This window comes from Vombatus ursinus, unplaced genomic scaffold (genome assembly GCF_900497805.2).
Source record: "Vombatus ursinus unplaced genomic scaffold, bare-nosed wombat genome assembly UNPS02014781.1, whole genome shotgun sequence".
Classification (NCBI taxonomy): Eukaryota; Metazoa; Chordata; class Mammalia; order Diprotodontia; family Vombatidae; genus Vombatus; species Vombatus ursinus.
In genome coordinates this window covers 42042867-42059716 of record NW_020954559.1, presented here as the reverse complement: position 1 = coordinate 42059716, position 16850 = coordinate 42042867, and the positions used below count along the sequence as shown (strand labels likewise).

The following is a 16850-nucleotide window of genomic DNA, read 5'->3' as shown; positions in this document are numbered from 1 at the left end:
TTATTAGCTGTGTGACCCTGGATAAGTCACATGACCCTGTTTGCCTCAGTTTGCTCATCTGTAAAATGAGCTGGAGAAGGAAATGGGGAGCCGCTCCAGTACTTTGCTGAAGAAAACCCCAAATGGGGTCATTAAGTGTTGGATGTGAAATGACTGAACAACAAGTATAGCACTTAAGTATGTGCCCTGCACTGTGCTATTTATTATTTTGATCCTCACAACAACCCTGGGAGATAGGTACTATTATTATCCCCATTTTACAGATGAGAAAATTGAGGCCAACAACTTAAGGGATTTGTTCAGGATCACAACTAAGATTTGAACTTGAGTTTTCCTGATTCCAGGCCCAGCACTCAGACCACTGGACCACCTAGTTGTTTGTTCGGCAGATTTTGCCTTTCTTAAGAAGGGCAAAAAAATGGAGTCAAATGTCAGTAAGTCCCATAAGCTACAGTGACTTTTTAAAAAATTCCTTATGTTTTATGTTTGTTTCTGAGACCAGGACCTGATTTCAGTGATATAAGGAGCTCTCCTCTCCAAAACAGATCTGTACCTGCTCTACCATTTAGTCTTAGAGAGTTGCTGGTGCACTGACAATCTACAAGTGATCTGCTCTGGATCACAGAGCTACTGTGTGTCAAAGGTAGAACTTGAATCTAGTACTTCCTGCCAATAACTATTTGCTATACCGATGACATCAAACTCAAATAGAAACAGGGGCCACTCACCTGTATGGAAGGATCCCTGTGACTGCATATTGACTTAATTTTGAAATGTAATATTGTCTACATTCTATCTTATTTTTATTTGGTTAAATACATTTTTAATTGGTTTGGGCTATACTTCACAGTGTTATAGCCTAATGTTTGATGTTACACAACCCCTGCCTCTCAGCTAGGCAGCTAGGTGGCACAGTGGGTAGCGTGCCCCGCATAGAGTCAGGAAGACTCATCTTCCTTAGTTCAGATCCAGCCTCAGACACTTACTAGCAGGGTGACCCTGGACAAGTCACTTAACCCTGTTTGCCTCAGCTTCCTCAACTGTAAAATGAGCTGGAGAAGGAAATGGTTGCCAAGAAAACCCCAAATGGGGTCACAGAGAGTCAGAAACAACTGAATCCCTGCTTCTCATCTTCCTACCTTTCTAGTCTTCTTATAACCTGTATGCTTCCATCCAAGGACAGTGGCCTCCTTGCTTTTCTATGACTAAGACATTTCATCTCTTGACTTGAGATATTTTCTCTGGCTGCCCCCCTGCCTCCCCATGCCTGGAATGCTCTCCTTCTTCCTCTCCAACTAATAATCTCCCTGGCTTCTTTTAGTTCCAACTAAAATCCTTTCTTCTACAAGAATGCTCCTCCAATCCCTCTTAATTCTAGAGCTTTCTTTCTCTTCATTATTTCTTATTTATCCTATATATAGCTTGTCTGTATATATTTGTTTGCTTGTTTTCTTCTCCATTAGCTTTTTTTTGGGGGGGGGGAGGTGGAGGAGGCAGTCAGGGGTAAGTGACTTGCCCAGGATCACACAGCTAGTAAATGTCTGAGACTGGATTTGAAGTCAGTTTCTCCTGACTTCAGGCCTAGTGCTCTATCTACTGTGCCACCTAACTGTCCCTTCTCTACTAGATTTTGAGCTCCTTGAGGGCAGGGACTATCTTTGGCTTCTTTTTGTATTCCCATTACTTAGTGCCTGTCATATAGTAGGCACTAAATAAATGTTTATTGATTAATTTGTAGTCAGGGAGCCAGGGCTCAAATTCTTAACCTGGCCCTTACCTGTGAAACATCAAGCAAGATGCTTCCTGACTATGGGTCTTAATTTCCTCATCCATAAAATGAGGGGCTTGGGCAAGATGACCTCTGAGGTTCCTTCCACTCAAGCCTGATCCTAAGATCTTAAGTGGTGCACAATGAAGAAAGCAGAGCCCAAAAAACAACATATACCATTATTACAAGGGAAAAAAAAATTCTGGTCAAAAATCAACATTAGCATCATACTGCCAGAATTATAGAACCCTTCCCTTCCTGGTAACAATCAACAAATTGTGTCTATCCAAGTTATATATCATAAGAGGATTTGTTAGGAAATATCTGTCAAAAGGAAATGTATAAATTTTTTTAAAAATAGGAAGTGATGGTAATATCTACTTAACCTAGATTCTCTGGTTAGGTGTGAGGATAGACTTAGTTATCATTAATTTTTGCACAAAATCTCCAGGAATCAGAAAGTGCTATACAAATACAGTGTGTTTACTATTTAAACAAATTGCATTACTTGTCCAATAAAGAATTCATGCTGAAGCACACCAAGGTCAAAAGCTGCCTATTGCCAGTCTGTGTTCCTTCTACCCCGCCCAGAAACGTAATTGCTGACTCAGAGAATCTGCTGCCATTGTTTTGGGAAAGAAGAATTCCTTAGTGTTATAGCAAATGAAGCCATGCTGATTTCACAAAATATGAAAAGGCCTCTCCTTTGGTGTTTTCCTTTCCTATTGTCAGAAAACTCTTTGCTTACAAAAGATTCAGTTGCAAAACTGAATTGGAAAAGACTTCATATAGTTCAACCTGTACCTGAAATTCACCTTTAGAATACACCAGGCAAGTAGTCATCCAGTCTCTACTGGGGTTTGGGGAATCCATTACCATTCCAAGCAACCTATTCCACTTATGAGGAGCTTATTGATTATTAAAGTTTTTCTTTACATCAAGCTGAAATCTGCCTCATTGTGACTCCCACCCACTGCTCCTATTGTCGTCTGCTAGATTTTTGAGCCCATTGTTAGACTTTCTATCTGGCATATAGAGAATATAAAATTCACATCCTGCCTTAAGAAACTTGGTTTCTCTTTGGGGGAGATCAAACACAAATGAAACAAAGAATAAAATACAATGGGAGTCCTGTGTAAGTACTGCCATAGTAAATTAAGGGGGGAAATCAGTTTTGGCTGTTAGTGTCCTAGAAGGTTTAATGGGGGAGATGAGACTTGAACCAGGCCTTTAAGAATCAGTGTGGTTTGGATAGGTGGAGAAGGCAACAGAGTAGAGTTAGTAAATAATCTTTAACCAAGGGATAGTGAATGCTACCTTTAGACCAGAGGTATCAAACATGAAGCATCACTCCAGCAAGATCAAAATGTAATTGGGAAATATTTAACGAAATAAATAAAAGTACAATAAAACATAGATAACATTACTTTTTAAAATTAAGCCACTAAGCCGATAGCAGGGATCTGTAAGGATCAATGGTCCCCTTTCTATCTGAGTTTGACAGCACTGCTTAAGACCTGTCACTCAGTACTGGATTTTTGGTTACTTTAAGCAAGTCACTCAACCTCCTCTGAGCGTTCATTTTCTCATCCATAAAATAGGGTTAATCATCTCACAGAGTAGTAGAGAAATGTTCTTTGTAAACTCTAAAATGCTATTCACATATGAACTATCGTTGTAATTACTGTCATGGTGATATACCCAATAGCTGAATAATCACATAATAAAGAGCATGCTGAATATTTGCCTTTGAATCTTAGAAATCTATTAGTTGGGTTCTGGCCCTAGTTCTGCCTCCCCTAGCTTGCATTATCCTAGACAAATCACGTAACCTCCCTGGGCTCCAATTCCCTTATTAAATGAAGGAATTGAGCTACGCCATTTCATTAGTCCCTCACAGCTCTAAAAATTCTACAGCTATAATAGTAATGACCCACATTCATATGACACTTTAAGGTTTGCAAAGTGCCTTCATCTCAACAACCCTGTGAGGTAAGTAGAGCAAATGTTGTCATTCCCATTTTACAGACAGGGACACTGAGGCTCTTGGGTGAAGTAGACTTTGCTGTGATCACACAGGTAATAAGCATCTGAGGCGAGTATTCAAACTCAGACCTCCTGATTCCAAATCCTGCACTTAACCCACTATGTCATGTTGTAGTTGTTCTTCACTCATGTCTGACTTTTTGTGAACCCATTTGGGGTTTTCTTAGCAAAAGACACTGGAGTAGTTTGCCATTTCCTTCTCCAGCTCATTTTACATATGAGGGAATTGAGGCAAACAGGGTTAAGTGACTTGTCCAGGGTCACACAGCTAGTATGTGTCTGAGGCCAGGTTTGGACTCAGGAAGATGAATCTTCCTGATTCTGGGCCTACCACTCTATCCACTGTGTCATCTAGCTACCTTCATTATGTCATACCACTTGTCACATAATAAATAAGTGAATTCAACACAAAGGTACTTGCCTAGGAACGTTATGAAACCGCAAAAAACAAACAAACAAACAAACCAAAACAACCATATAGGAGTATAGTCAATCATTAGTAAACAGCTGTGCTAAAATGCTAAGGATAAAAAAGGAGTCCAATGGCACCCCTGTCCTCAAGGACCTTATACTCTAATGGAAAATAAAAATGCCTCTTTTTCTGGTCTTCTAATTCATTCTGTGCTTAGAGGTAGTTGTTCTCCATAACTTATTATTTTCCTATTCTAAATTTGTGTGTTTCTTTATGTAAATGATATCTATATAAATGGTAGATTCTCATTTATTATAATAAGAATAACCGCCTCCTTTTTATGCAGGGAAGTGTGAAGATAGGGTTTTAGGTGTCATGGGATCATGAAGTTAGAGCTAAAAGAGGCCTTAGAAATCATCTAGTGCAACTCTCATTTTACAGATGAGGAAACTGAGGCCCAGAGAGGTTAAAGAAACCAGGGGTGGGGAACCTGTGGCCTTCTAGGTCCTTTTGATTAAGTCCAAGTTTTACAGAACAAATCCTTTTCTTAAGGGAATTGTTCTGTGAAGTTTAGATTCAGTCAAAGGGCCACACTTGAGGACCTAGAGGGTCACCTGTGGCCTCGAGGCCTCAGGTTCCCCACACCTAGAACCCAATAGTATTGACCACTAGATCGTGGTTTTCTTGTTCAGCTACCATGACTCATTAAATGGCCTGCTAAAATGTGAAGAGAAATGTGATTAAAATCTGGGTTCCTGGAGAGAACCTCCAATCATTTGACAAGGAAGTAGCTTCAAAGTAGAGTTCAAACCCAGGTTGTCTGACTCTGAGTCTGTTCACTTTGAGAGAACTGCCGAAAGTCTTGGCTTGTTTTTGTTTTAATTTTGGCCAAAATCCCTATTATAACTTTGGGCTATTAATCTCAAAGAGATTCATCCCAAGGAGAAGGCTCATGAAGGCGCTGCTTCCCCTTTTCCCCACTCCTCTATGCCCCTACCTCCAGAGTCTGTTACAGCAAAGATGAACCAGGGTTATTTTAGCATGAACTGCCCTCCTTTGTTGGACTTCTGCTAATAGTGACGATGGACACATTATTCTTATATTTGGCTAATGTTAGAAACCTGCATTGAGATCTTCAAGTGAGAACTACTGAAGGAAAATAGTAGGCACTCAGACAACTCTGAAATTGCATGTAATCAATTGCAAAATGATCTGTTTGCACCATTTGAGACCCTGGTCACATGCCATAAATGGAGGTGTAGAATAAGCAGACGGCATATTTGGAAAGGCTTAGCAGCTCGTGTACCTCTCCAAAGTCCACATTTATCATGCATCGTATGTGGCAGTAACGTAGAGGTCAGTGGTAATAACTGGTGGCTATGTAGCTCCTTCTTGTGGGAAAGTCCTGCTCTAATGCCTCGTTGTAGCATTGAGGTAACATTAAGTTCTTAAGTTTATGTCAGTAAGCTTAACAGGCTTAGCAGCTCCTACCAACATGGAAATGTTTTAATTATGGACCTGGTGACAGACAGACCCTGTGTCTGTTCTCAAAGAACCAGCTTAGCCACATTCAGAGAGACTCATCCATCACAAGATTGGCCACCAGGTCATCATTTTATTTTTGGCCATCAAAGCAACTAGACAAATGGCCTACAAAGATGAGGAGGTTTTTTAATGTGTGTCCCTGAAGCGAATATGCAGTCAATCAATCAATAAGTATTTTTAAGCCCTGACTATGCATTCATGGCGGCAAGGTGGCACAGTGAATAGTACACTGGGCCTGAACTCAGGAAGACTTGTTATCCTGAGTTCAAATCTGGCCTCAGAAATGTAATAGCAGTGTGATCCTGTTTGCCTCAGTTTCCTCATCTGTAAACTGAGCTAGAGAAGGAAATGGCAAACCACTCCAGCATCTTTGACAAGAAAACCCTAAGTGGAGTTACAGAGTCAGATATGACTCTAATAACAGCAATAATGCACTAATACTGCGTTAAAGCTGGGGACACAAATACAGAGAATGAAACAATCCCTACTCTTTAAGAGCTTAGGTTCTAATGAAGAAGACCAGTCATTTAGCAAATATTTATTGAGTGCCTATGGTGTGCTAGGCTGTGAGAATACAAAGGCAAAAACCAAACAATCTTTGCCCTCAAGGAGCTGACAAAGTCTTTGAAGTCTAGAAGTTTAGAGTGATTTATGAGTTACAAAATACTTTTCTTAAATTATCTCATTTGATCGTTTATTGGGGGATAACTTTATGAGGTAGATAGGGTAAGTGGTTTTGTCCTTATTTGGTAGATGAGGAAACAAGTTCACGAGGGATGAAGTGATATGCCTATAGTAAGTAACAGAGCCTAGATTCAACCTGAGGTCTTGTCTCTTCAAATGCAGTATTCCTTGGATGGTACCATGGCTGCCCACCATATGCAGGGTATTTATGCTGAGGGGTGGGGAGAAAGTCACAGTCCCTGCCTTCATTGTTAGGGTGAGTTGGATAATGCATAAATAACTGTAAGAGACACTAGAGTGTGATTAGTATAAGAGAAAGACAAACTAGGATTCTTTAAGTCCTGAGAAAGGAAACCTGACACATGTACATCAGTGGTGAGCAACATCTCTCTCTATCTCTAAAGTAATCATATATATGTATATATATATATATACACATATATATATATATATTTAGATAGGACTTCTTTAATAGGTGCAGGGAGAAGTTGAATGAATTTCCCAAAAAGTTACAGGTTTTTTTATATTTGTGATAAAGCCCAGCCATCATCTGATTATTTTCCCCCAAAGGCATACTCTAATTTGTAAATTTTATTTTGCACTTGAGTTCAGCAAACATTTCTTTTTTTTTAACATTTATTTATTTATTTTTAATTTATGGAATAAAACAAGCATTTCCATAATGTAGTATAATAAAAAAGATGATTACACATGAAACTGCAAATGTATTACGTACAACTTGCTGTTCCTTTTAAATATATAATAAAATTATCATGTAAATTTCTTTTTTTTTCTTCCCTCCCCCTGCCGCAACCTAGATGAACAGGGCAGATTATGTTCAGTTGTATAGACCAGAAAAGGATTAATGAACTTCACCTTGATGGGAGAGGATTATTTCAATATGCTGAGATGAAGAGAATATATTTTTGAGGCATGAAAGAAAAAGCCTACATGAACATAATGAGGCAAGAAAGTTCAAGATGACAGCTAATGGTTAAAATTTGGCCAGTACCCAGAGTCCACATGAAACAATGTTAGGAAAGTTAGGTTAGGAATAGCATGGAGGTGGCCTAAAATGTTAGGCTGAGAGGTTTGTATTTGAACAGGGCAGTGTGGCATGGATGAACTTGTGCAGTGGGAAGTTTATTATGGCAACAAAAAATGTTTGCCTAAATTTTGAGAGGAGAGAGAGATTAGAACAAGGGTTCTCAATCTGAAGTTATTGGTTAGATTTTATCAGATTCATGAATTTAGATGGGAAAAAACTATAATTGAAATTTATAATCTCTTTCTAGTTGTGAATTTTTTTAAAAAAGATATTTTTTTTTTCTGAGAAGGAATCATCCACAGACTTTATCAGATTTCTAGAAGAGTCCATGGCGCACGAAAAAGTTAAGAATTCCTGAATTAGAGGCAAAGAGACCACTTGGGAGATGATACTTCAAGGTCGGAGGTGATCCAAGGGCTTGAATTAGGATGTTGACATTGAGAGTGAAAAAGCTAATATAGAAATAGCTAAGATTGATTGTTAGAATCAACAGATTAGGGGGTAGCTAGGTGGTGCAGTGGATAGAGCACCAGCCCTGAAGTCAGGGCGACCTGAGTTCAAATCCAGCCTCAGAGCAAACACTCGACACTTACTGAGCACGTCACTTAACCCTGATTGCCTAAAAATATATATATATATATAAAAAAAAAAGAATCCACTGATTGGATGGGTTGGGGGGTGGGGTTCAGTGAAGGAGAGGGGAAAAAAAGCTATGATTGCTAGTCTAGGTGATTGAAAATTATGCTGCTATCAGCAGAAATAGATAAGTTAGAAAGGGAATGTTTAGGAGAGAAAATAAGTTTAATCTAGGATTTGTACTTGAGATGGAGTGGTCCCACAGGATCCTTGGAAATGTGTGACTAGAGTTCAGTGGAAAGAGAAGAGATTTTGGATTTATCAGTGTAGAAGTGATCATTGAAGCCAAAGGGGCATATGAATGGGGAAGTTCTCTGAGAGAAGAGCAAAGGGGCCAGGCAGAGAACCCTAGGAGGATAATGAACTAATGAAGAAGATGGTTTAGGAGCAGATAAGTGGTGCTGAGGATAAGACTGAGTGCTGGGCCTGGAGTCAGGAATCCTTGAGTTCAAATCCAGTCTCAGACACTTAATAGCTGGGCAAGTCAGTTAATATCTGTTTGTCTCAATTTCCTCAACAGTAAAATGAGGGTAAGAACAGCACCTACTGCCCAGGGTTGTTATGATTGAATGAGATAATATTTATCACAATATCTGTCATGTAACAGGTGCTATATAAATGCTTATTCCCTTCTCTTCCTCTCTCCCCCACCCATTCCCCTTAAAACCAAATGCAAGCATTTTTCATAGTTGGGGGAGGAGGTAAGACATAGGATAATTGAAAGGAGTAGCAGGATCAAGGAAAAAGGTAGGTTTTGTTGTTTGGCGAGTTTTTAAATTAGCAGAGTGCTGAGTTGTGGTTGGCAGAGAAGGATCTGTTAAAGTGGGAGAAATTAAAAGGAAGAGAGGGGAGAATGGTCAGAATGATCAATGGAGCAAGGTTCTAGGAAAAGTGAAAGGGATGAGACCAAAAACGTAAGTAAAGGGATTAGTTAGTCCTGACAAAGACATAAGATTACTTCATCCACTGAGCCCAGAGGAAAGAATGGTGAGAATATAGGTTTTCAGGTGTAGAAGAAGGAAAATGAAAGAAAATTGAAAGAGCTCATGCTCTGTGGCTACACTGTTCTCAGTAAAGAGATGAGGTCATCTGCAGAGAGAGAGTGAGGGAGGGAGATGGGGAGATGAATGGAATTGGGGCAAAAGAAAATGATTTGGTATAGCCACTCTGTAGCGTATGATAGGGCATAGATTAAAGGTAATAGAATGCTTGTGATAGAATGCATGGAGTGAGGAGGGTCCAGTTATGATTAGCTAACCGGAAATGTATTATGAGTGGCCTCAGTTTGAGTTGTCAAGTAACCTGCCGTAGCATTGCTCAGTGACTTGGAAGCAGATATAGAGAAGGCAGATGGTGATGGTGGTGGTGGACTGACCCGTGGTTGGAAATTAGCAGAGTAGGAACAGCTGAGGATAAAGTGGGAGAGGTGGGGGGGGGAATTCAAGAGTCGAGAAAAAGTTCCTTGTTGAAATTGCTGACTATAAGGTCAAGACTGAAGAAAGAGAACAGTGAAATCAGAGCAGGGGTTATGACCTGGGAGAACAGGGAGGGATTTAAAACTAAGGTTTTTTTTTAGAGTAGTAACCCTTATTATATATAAACACTTTGCCTTTTTTGTTAGGGAAAGGGATATTACTTTATTTCTTTGATCAATTAAAGAATTTTCCCACTAACTTAAACCAGTTTCCTGTTTTACATTGTGAATTTTTATTTCAAAGTATTGCTGTGCCTTCAGAATGCTAATTAATAATCAGCTATCAAGAATAATACTCTTTTATGAGTAATGTGGAAATATGTTTAATATGATTGTACATATATAATCTATATCAGATTGCTTGCCATCTTGGGGAGGGGGAAGGGAGGAAGAAAAAATTTGGAACTCAAAATCTTATTAAAGTGAATGTTGATAACTTTCTTCACATGTAATTGGAAAAAAATGCTATTTAAAAAAGAATACTACTGTTTTTAAAATAAATAATTTCATCATTTTGAACTTTTGAAAAAAAAGGTAGGGAAGAGGAAAATATTTCCACCCTAAATCTTCTTGGAGAAGAAAAAGGCTTTTCTTTTTTGGAAATCATTTTAGGACAAAAAAAAAAGGCAAAAATATGCACTAATTAAATCTTAATTATCTCCTTTCTGGCCAAGTCTTTTCCCTTATTGTCTGTGGAGAGAAAAAAACAGAGTGTGATGTTGGAACCTTGGAAATGAGAGAATTTTCCAGTTGCAGTATCTTTACTTGCATGTCATGCTGCTTCTGTTTTGAGCTGTCTGGGGAAGTTCGAGATTAACCTTTCCATTTGAGTGGGTTTGAAAATCACACTGAAAATGTTCAGTCTGACCACACAGAAACTAAGCAGGGATATTTTGTCACTTTGGACTGCACAGAATGACATAGAAGCCTTTGAGCTGGAGCAAGATGGCTTGTTTGGTTCCAGCAGGGCAATTACATTGCCCAATTGCAGCTGTTATTGCCAAGTACCTAGTTTAGAGATCCCAGTATGATGCATATCTATTTGTGGAATAAAATAAAACATTTTGAAGAACACTTGATGCCTTTGCCTATATAAGAGTCCCTCTACCCCCCTACACACACTCGTATTTTATAGGCAGCTACCTAAAGCAATTGAGCTGGGTTTTAAAACCTGCTAGATGAAGTACTTAGTAGAGATGCACTTAGGTCCTGTTGAATAATTCAGTCAGTGCTATTTAGGGTCATTTTAATAAATGGTGCCATTTCTTAAAAAGGTGCTTCTGATTTGGACAATTCAAGTTAAAATGATACCTGTTCTTGAAAGGGATTTCCTTCAATGAAGTTGTTTGTATATTGTGGCCTCCCTTCAAATGGAAGCTCCTTGAGGACAGGAACCATGGTTTTGCCTTCCTTTGTGTCCCCAGCACATAGCGTAGTGCCTGGTACATAACAAAACACTTCATAAATGCTTGTTGACCTTGATTGTGTTAGCAAACTATCAAGCAAATAAGCAATAAGTATTATTAAGTGCCAACTATGTTTTATCAACTTTGCTGGGTGTTGAGGATGTAAATATGAGGAATGAACTAATCCCTACCTGTAAAGAACTTACATTCTATCAGGGGAGTACTTATACATAGAATAAAAATGAAAAGAATAAAATACTAAGTAGTTCTCAGTTCCTCTCCCAACCCCACTCTTTCACTGCTGATACTTTCCTTCTGCTGATTTATCTCCAATTTATCCTGTCTCTATCTTATTTGTACATTGTTGCTTTCATGCTCTCTCCCCCATTAGACCATGAGCTCTTTGGGAATAGGCACTATCTTTTGTCTTTCTTTGTACTCCCAGCGCTTAGCACGGTGCCTGACACTTAGTGGTTGTTTTTATATGTTTATCCATCGACTGATGGTGTTGCTTGTTGTTACAAGGTAGTTGGGAGGGAGTATGTTAGTAGTTGTGGGAATCAGAAAAGGAAGGTTTCATGTAGAAAGCAGATCTGTCTAGACTCATTGTTCCTTACCTAGAATACTCCATCTTCTCTACCTGCATTTTTGTTCTGGCTATTACTCGGGCCTGTAATGAACTTCTTTTTCTCCACCACCAAATAGAAACCCCCTCTTCCTTCAAGACAAAGCTCAAACACTGCTTTCTTTTTTTAAATTTAATTTTTTTTTCAATTGGCAGAAATTTACCTTTTCTCCCTCCCTTTCCAATCCCCTTGCCCATTGATAATGAGAGGAAAACACAGTCCCTATTACAAACGTGTAACCAATCAAAAAAAAAAAAGATTTCCCAAATACCACTTATTTTAATATTTTAACAAGATTGGTGATGAGCCAGAGAATACTAAAGGAAGTCAATCAGAGATCTTTGAATTTATTCCATTTGAGGATCAGTTAAAGAAATTGTCATGGCTCTCATGTGGAAGAAAGGATTAGACTTGTTTGTGAACTTGGAGCAGTGGGAAAAAATTTGCAGAGGTAGGTTTAGGTACGATATAAGGAAAAATTTCATAACTAGAGCTAGCTAAAAATAGAACAGACTGTTTTGAAAGACAGTGGATTCACTCTCATTAGAGGTTTTATTTGGTGTGGGGGGGGGCTGCAATTGGGGTTAAGTGACTTGCCCAGGGTCACACATCCAGTAAATGTCTGAGGTCATATTTGAACTCAGGTCCTCCTGACTCCAGGGCTGGTACCTGTATGCACTGCGCCACCTAGCTACCATCATTAGAGGACTTCAAGCAAAGGCTGGGTGTATTGTAGGGGTAATGAATTCATGTTCAGGTACAGGTTCTACTGGCCAACTACTGAGGTCCATTTTCACTGTCAGATTCATTCCATCCTCTGTAACTTTTTTTTTTTTTTTGTGAGGCAGTTGGGGTTAAGTGACTTGCCTAGAGTCATACAGCTAGTGAGTGTTATGTGTCTGAGGCTGAATTTGAGCTCAGGTCCTCCTGAATCCAGGGCCAGTGCCCTATCCGCTGCACCACCTAGTTGCCCCTTCATTCCATCCTCCAGACAGCTGCCAAAATAATCTTCCTAAAGCATAGGTCTGACCATGTTAGTACTTTCCTGCTCAAGAACTTTCATTTGATCCCTGTTGCCTCTTGGACAAAATACACCTTCCTCAATGTACCATTTAAAACCTTGTCCAGTCTGGCTTCAGCTTACCCTTCCAGAATTCTTTTCTACTCCTCCACTTCATGGACATTTACGTTTCCAGTAGGACTGAGTTACTCGCTATCACTCAAACCGAGCATTCCATCTTCTTTTCCTGAGCCTTTGTACAGATTGTTCTCTATGCTTCAAGTGGAATACACTCCCTTTTACCTCTGCCTCTTAGAATCCTTCAGTTTCTTCAAAGTTCAGCTCCCATGCCACTTCCTATAGGAAACATTTCTTGATCTTCTCAGTTATGAGGATTCTCATCCTGCTCAAATGATCAAGTATGCATATACTTATCTGTTTAGACATTTTATATTTTATTGCCTGGGCTTGATCTGAACCCAAACTTCTCTGTTCAAGTGTAGAGAGAGAGTCTTTTGCAAATAAATAAAAAGGTCAATTTAGGTTACTCTTGGGCAGAACTCTTATTGGCCCATTCTCTGGAACCCCAGTGGAACTTGGCTCTGGAATCCAGATTCAGTGGTCCTACAGAGCCTACCTGATGCCACTGCTACTTTCTGCTGAAGCAAATGTAGGATAGCCGAAAATGGCAGTTCTCTTCAGAAATGCACCCCCCTCCTTTGTTAATTTCCCCTAACAGCTGTTGGTTTGATTGTACTGCTATGGTGGCAGTAGTACCATAAATCAAGTGACTTGAGATAAATATTTCTCTCAGAATTAATTACTCCTGAAGATTGTTTATATTTTTTTAGCTGACTTTATTAGGTGCCAAAAATGATTTAAAAATAACAAAATGCTTGGATTTGAAAACTTGAACCTCAGCAATTGTTATTGACATGGCCTTAAATACTCTTTCATCTTCTTCCATGCCCTGTTAAAAATAATGGCTCAAATATTTAGACCCTTAAAAAAAGCTTTTCCTTTGGTTCTAATCCATGGTATCAAGGTGAAATGAGTGATTAATTAAATTGAATTATCAGCTTATACAGGCTTTTGAGAAGAGTATGGCCATATAACTTTACACTGGTAGAAGAGCTGATCCCAGTCCTTTCCTATGCAAGATATGAGAAACCTTGGCCCTTTTAATATTATTGGAGCTCCACCATTATGTACTTGCATTTAGTACTTCAATGGTTAATGTTGTTTTTATTCAGTCATTTTCAGATGTGTCTGACTCCTTAGAATCTCATTGGGGGTTTTCTTGGCAAAGATACTGGAGTGGTTTGCCATTTGCTTCCCCAGCTTATTTTTACAAATGAGGAACTGAGGTAAACTGAGGATTAAGTGACTTTCCCAGGGTTACACAGCAATTAAGTGTCTGAGGCCACATTTGAACTCAGAAAGATGAGTCTTCCTGATTCCAAGCCCAGTTCTCTATCCACTGCCCCACCTAGCAGCCCTCTTTGGTGGTTTCATGTGTAGATGATTTTTCTCCCTATGCAGAAGTGTAAACAACTTTTTTTTTTTTTTTTTTTTGGTTAGGCAGTGGGGTTAAGGAGGCCGGATTTGAACTCAGGTCCTCCTGACTTCAGGGCCGGTGCTCTATCCACTGCGCCAGCTAGCTGCCTCTGAAGTGTAAGCTTCTTGAAGGCTAACTTTAGGACCTTGCATATTTTCATAGCAGAGAACTGAGCATGTAGCAGCAGATCCCCAAGTTCTTATGTGATAAATAACTTGTAAGTAATAAGAACTAATAAGAAATAAAAATATGCAATGTGAACAATAATGGGTTTTTTTTTCCTTAGAGACATTTTTTTGCTCAACAACAATAGTGTCTGTAAAGGTTCTTCTAAATTATGACTAATCCCTTTATATTGGCTTACCTCCTTTTCCTCACTCCCTTTCTATGGGTCTTCCCCAAAGTTCCATCCTCTGTCCTCTTTTTTATCCCTCAGCTCTTTGACTTGGTTAATCTCATCCATTCCCATGACTTCAACTGTCACATCTATATGGACTGTTTCCAGATGTACTCTAGCCTCCAATCTCTCCCAACATCTCCATAATCACATATCTGTCTGTCTATTGATACCCTGATGGCATCCCAACTCAACTTGTCCAAAACCAAAATGATGGTCAAAAGCTTGCCCTGCTCCTCCTGAGTTTCCTATTTTCTACTGATGGCACCAACATCCCTCCAGACACCCAGGCTCCAAACTTCAGTCATCTTTAACTCTTCCAAATCCTCCATTCTCAAGCAAGTCACCAAGTTCTGTCTTCTCTAGTATCACTCCCTTTCTTTTTTCACCACCATTACCACCAGAATTTAAAGGCAGCATGGTATAGAGAATAGAAAACTGATCTTGGAACCAGGAAAACGTGGATTCAAATCCTGCTTCTGACATATATTGGCAGTTGTGACCTTGGACAAGTCATTTAGTCTCAGTGCAGTGCTGACCCACCTTGATAGAGTGAGTTTCCCATACCAAGGAGATCACAAGTACAGTTCCTATCCCTGTTACTTCTTCCTTAGGTATTCATGTAACCTCCTAATATGTCTCCTATGTTGTAAAATGCCCTCAGAGTAATTTTCCTAACTCATAGATTTGGTCCTGCTACTTCCCTGCTAAAAAAAAAAAAATTAAAAGTTTAATTCATTAGCTACAAAGACTGGGCATTCAAGGCTTTCCCCAGTTTGGCTAACTAACCTTTCCAGCCCTTTCTACCACTCCTTCACAATATTATCCAGCCTAAACCAACCTAACTTACTATTTCCTTAACCAATCTTTCACTGTCATGTGTATTGAAGAATTATTGGATTATTAGCAATGCTGTGGGGAAAAATAGTGCTGTGGAAAAAAAAAACATTGTCTTTAAAGTCAGAGGACTTGGGTTCAAATCGGAGTTCTCCCACTTACTGCCTTGATGATGTTAAGTCATTTAATTTCTAGATCTCAAGCTTTTTCACCTGCAAAATGAGAATGTTGGTCTATATTACACTGAGGTCCCTTCTGTCTCTAAATCTGTCACCTTATAAATGATTTATGATAACTTGCCTCACTTAGACAAACATTTTGCTCACAAGTGAGTATATTTTGTAGTCCTTGCTAAGTCAAAGATGGAATCCATTTTATTTTTTAACGTTACAAGTGAATTTCTATGAGCCACATGATAAATTTCAGGTCTTCACTGGCCCTCGTGATGATGGTGATGATGAAGATGATGATGGCTGACTTTTTTTTAATGCTTTAAATATTTGTTTGAGCCTCACAACAGTTTAATAAGGTTAGTTCTAATATTAATACCCCCATTTTACAGATGAGGAAACTGAGTCTTAGAAAAATTAAGTGATTTGCCTAGGGTCACACAGATAGTAAATATCTTAAGGCAGGATTTCAGCCTAGTTCTTGCTGACTCCAAGTCCAGCATTTTGTCCACTACATCAGAGACCAGTCTTCTTCAACCACTCACTATCAACCATCCTAAATATCTCCACAGTTTCAATTTATTTCTTCTTTAGTTTTAGGTGGTCAACCCTAAATCATCTAAATTGATTTTAGGAGTGCCATGGATTATTATGAAACTTTAAATTTGTCTTTAGGGTACATTCTATTTCATAGTAGATTTGCCTTCATAATTATGTTTTTACTTACTTAAATTAACATGAAAACAATTTTGCATTTCTTGAATGTGTGCCAAGTGATGGGACAAGGTGGCTCAGATGTTCATTTTGTACAAGTGAGAATACCCTGTGATAAATTTGTTGCAGATAATATTAATGTGTGTATGTAAATGTATGTATATATAGACACACATCACACACACACACACACATATATATGGGGAGAGAGAGAGTATCCTTTTTGCAAATCATGGGAAGCTTCTTTGTAGAAATACATCTGGTCTGTTTCATTGTTTTTGTCTCTGTCTGTCAGAGACCAGGGGGTTCTTTGATAAAATTCAGACATTTTATCAATCATATAGAAAGAAGAAAGGTAGTAAGAAGTAATCAACTACAGAACTGCCCCTGTGCTGGCTGCTTATGGAGCCTTTGCGATGGAGGCCTAGAGATAACTGACTTATTAAGAAATATCGATTGGGAGCTTTGTAAGGATTCAAGTCATACGCAAAGCTGTAGAAAAAAATACAAGTGAAATACCAAAGAAAAA

The 16850-nt window shown here is 38.9% G+C and overlaps 1 protein-coding gene across 3 annotated transcripts in view; it reads left to right on the top strand.

Moving 5' to 3' along the window:
• Positions 1-16850, top strand: part of LOC114046253 (LIM and senescent cell antigen-like-containing domain protein 1) — a 208919-nt gene that overhangs the window by 149978 nt on the left and 42091 nt on the right. The gene's annotated exons all lie outside the window — the stretch shown is intronic.